We start from the raw sequence: 4,097 nt of genomic DNA, 5'->3' as shown, positions 1-4,097 counted from the left end.
GGTACCCAGATCCAAGGGAGACTTGCTGCTTGCTTTGCTTTTATCTTAGCTGGACCACATGGACCAGTGTGCTTCAGGGGTTGGCTCCTATTTTCCTTTCTTGTTTTTCTTTTTCTAGAATATATATAAAGCTTGTTTTTACCAAGAGCCTTTCACCAAGTTTTTACCAAGAGTGTATATGGTCAAATGATGATCTTTAACAAGAAGGAATGACAGAAGAGATACCTGTCTGAAGACTTGATTAAAACTCCTGTCGCTCCACACAGATTATCTGTTTTGTGGGCAAACGACAAGCTTTTAAGGATTTTAATCCATGGCACGATAACCCACCAAATAAAAACAAGAAAAGGCTTTCTCCTGGCAAATAAAGTCAGACTGGGTTAAAACCTCCTGTCCCAAAGGGACTGGATAAATATTTTCCTATAGAAGCCAACACCTCCAGCCTCTCTACACGGAAGAGAGGCAACTGTGGGTGTAATGGCTATATAGATAAGCCGTTATCTGAAGGATGCAACACTTAGCTTTATAGTCTGCACACTTATTTACCAATTGTTAATTGCTGCTGAGTTTATGGCACCTGTGCCTCAATTAGAGTGAGAACAGCCCCGGCTATCTGTGGCAGGTGCCCGTGAGCACAGCCATGCCCCAGAGAGCCCCAAACCACACTCTTTTTTTGGTGGAAACAAGCACTTTAGAGCGGAATCTGATAGAAAAAGGTGGGGTTTCTTCTAACACCAGACGCTGCTTTAAGCCAGCAACATGTGCCCGGGGCATTAAGAGCCTGAGGCTGCTGCAGTGGAATTCCAGCTGCGTTCGGGGAAACTTGGAACTTATTTACATTTTGGGAGTCATAGCGGTTACAGAGGTGGCTTTTTATTATTGTTTCCTTCTTATTCATTATTAATTCTGTTTTTCGTTAACAGTTCTCGTTACGGAAAAGAAGAGCCGGGGGGGAACATCTGGCTCCCTTCTCCCTGATGCTGCAGGAGGAAGGATGCTGTCTATCAAGGGGAGGGAAGTGGAGGTGGTACCTCCAGCCAGGTGATGATTATGGCACCGTAAAATCCCAATGTCCCAGAGAACAACGGCCACACTGTAAATACATCCTTTCCCATCATGTAAAACGTTAAGATCGCTAGTTTGGGCTTGAAACAAAATATATTGCATGCAAACCCCTCTGCTAGTGGAGCAGAAAATGCACACTGCTGCTGTAATGGTTCTCATTATATTTCCCCTTTGTTCATAAAAATGGCTGAGTTATTGTGCAATGCAGGAATCAAGGAAGAGGGGAAATATATCATAAAGATGGAAAGGAAGACAGCTTGTCAGTTGTAAATGTAAAGGGATGCTAGATTTCTTCTATAAAGCGATTCTGCTATAAAACTAATCGTCTCTGTAATAAATAAATAAATAAAACGGAAAATCCTATTCTGACCAAAAAAAAAATGGTTCACCTCCTCCACATTTAATCCAACCTTGAAATAGTTCCAGAAACTCGTCAGAGGGTTGTTTGGGAGGGTGTGTGTTTTAGGGTTGTTTTGTTTGTTTTCCTTTTTTTTTTTTTTTTTGATTCTTATATTTCCCTCCGAATTTTGCGTGCTTGCATTTTATTAGGTTAATAAAACCCGATTTTCAAGGTTTTGGACGCCTCGGGGGTACAATGAGCTCGGATGTCAAATGCATCAAATAGCAAATGAAGGGATTTCAAAGGTCTCCAAAGCGTCCATAGCAGCATTTTTTAGCGTCTCATAAAGGTAAAGCCCATTCTGGCTACAGTGTGCTCTGTCTAGAGGTTTTCCGGGTACTCCAACTTCCATCTGCTGTTTTATTCCGATTTTATATAGTTTTTAAATGCCCCCGTCTCGCTGTCATAGGGGATGTGCCAAATCAAGTCAAACCATTAAGCGAGATCATGCCCGTGTTACACAGAAAGGGCAAACACAGGGGAAAACCCCAAATGTATCGTGCATGGAAGGGATTTACCAAAAGGGATTGAGAGAGTAAAACGATATGGGGGAAAATCCTTACTCAGGGAAATATTTCACAATTTAAAGGTGGTTTTTTTGGTTTTGTTTTTTCCGAGGGGGGAAACATTTTTTTGCTATTCCCCCCCCTTTTTCTTTTTTTTTCCTTTTTTGCTTTTCTTTTCTTTTTTCTTTTTTCTTTTCTTTTTTCTTTTCTTTTTTCTTTTCTTTTTTCTTTTTTTTCTATCTTATTTTTTCCCTTTATTTTTTCCTTTATTTCTCTTTTCTTTCTGGTTTTTTTTTTAGGTTTTTTCTTTTTTTTTTCTTTAAAATATTTTTTTTTCTTTTCCTTTTTTTCCTCCCCCCCTCCTCTTGTTCTTATTTCAACTCCTTTTCTGCCAACAAACCACTCTTTCTGGAGGCTGGGCTGGGTTGCAGGCGGGTGGCTGTGACGGCTGAGGGGAGGCTGCGGGGAGGCTGCGGGATGGCTGCAGTGCTCAGCTCCCCCCCCCCCCATTCCCCCCGGGCTCTTCTTCCAGTACTTGTTTCCCTGATTTCCCCTTCATTCTGTACCCTGTTCCCCCCACCCTGTTTCCCTCCAGCTGGTAAAAGAGCAGCCCCCCTTACTGGCAGCTCACTTTGCCACTTTCCACGGGTTCTTCTGAGCTGCCAAATGAAAGCCATCACCCATTAAAAAAATACTTTAAAAATATAAAATTTAAAGAAAAAGCCTCCTTATGCACGATTTTTTGCAACCGGTGGTGCTGCGGATAATACCCGGAGCCGCGGCCAGCCACGGGCTGGGGAGGGATGGGGACGGAGAGGATGGAGATGGAGGATGGAGAGGGGCCGGGCCGGGCCGAGCCAAGCTCGGGGTGGGGGGGGTGGCAGCAGGACTCTGCGCTGTTGTCCCCCTCCAAACAAAAGGGCTACTATGGAGCCCATAGATCAGCGGCCGTAAAAGCTTTCGCATGGCACGGGTCCCTGTCCCGTCCCCGTCCCGAGGTTAGAACAGCAGCGTTAATCTGCTATTCCGTGTTTACAGAGCCAGCTCATCCGTGGGGCGGGTGGAAGGCGGCCAGCTCGCAAGAGAACGCTCTTTATTAAAAAATACGGAGTTGTGTTGCTTTTAGCAGTGACCCAGGAGCGTGTCCCGTAGTTCTAGGGGAGGGCAACCCCCCTTGTCCCCAGGGGTGTCCCAGTCCCAGCCCCTCATTCCTCGGGGGGCAACAGCAGAAGGGCAAGGAGGGGGTCTCCAGCCGCTTTCAGCAGCATCTGGATGACCCCCCCCTTCCCCCCGGAGAAGATCCCTTGCAGGGCTTTAGTGGGTTACTGTCGCCCAAGGAAAGTAACTTTCCTCCCAGGGATGCTGCTCCGCTCCTGTAGCTTGTTTATTCATGTATTTGTTGCGTTCGCCTAAGGAGGAGGGAGCCCTTCGGTCTGGTCAGCAAGCAAAGACCGGCATTTCGAAACGGGAAGGGGAAGGAACGGGTGAAATAGGGAAAACCTGGGGAAAGTAGGGGCGATAGCTGTGAAAAACGAACCCAAACCAAACCCAAACCTCCCTTTGCTGCACTCATCCTTGCGCGAAACGCACTTAGAAGGAACACCAGCACGGAGCTCGCTCCTTTCTCCATTCTGCTTGTGGCAGCCCGTGAGAAGGGACGATAACGCCGCGGATAATTGCGCGGGTGTGTCTGTCAGCTCATTTTGGGGACAGACGGGCTGATGTCGGTGTTTCTGCGGGCAGGCAGCCCCAGGGAAGAGGGGAAGGGAGGGGGTACATCTGTCCGGCAACCCCCGCCCCTACCGTGCACTTTGCCGTACCCAAACTGTGCGGCAGGAGATGCTGGGGGTCCGCGGGCGCGTAACCGGTCCCTGACGATGAGTTTCTGTCGGGTAAAAACACAGGAATGAGCGGGTATTGCGTATGGGAGCGCTGCTTGCGCTGCGCGGAGCTGCGCGCCGGCCCCGCTGCCCTCCCTGCCAAAAGCTCACGGCCCGCGCGGAGTTGTTGCGTTTCCTCGATTGATTGTTTAGTTAGAGATTTTGCCAACTTCCTGACGGTTCGTTTTCTGATTCTGCAAAAAAAAAAAAAAGAGAGAGAACCGCATTTCCTTTTTGACTTAAGAG

This window comes from Pezoporus flaviventris, unplaced genomic scaffold, assembly GCF_033815535.1.
Source record: "Pezoporus flaviventris isolate CSIRO_AGI_PZ_B2104156 unplaced genomic scaffold, CSIRO_AGI_Pfla_v1 ptg000082l, whole genome shotgun sequence".
Taxonomy (NCBI): domain Eukaryota; kingdom Metazoa; phylum Chordata; class Aves; order Psittaciformes; family Psittacidae; genus Pezoporus; species Pezoporus flaviventris.
Note: the sequence above shows the minus strand (reverse complement) of the source record.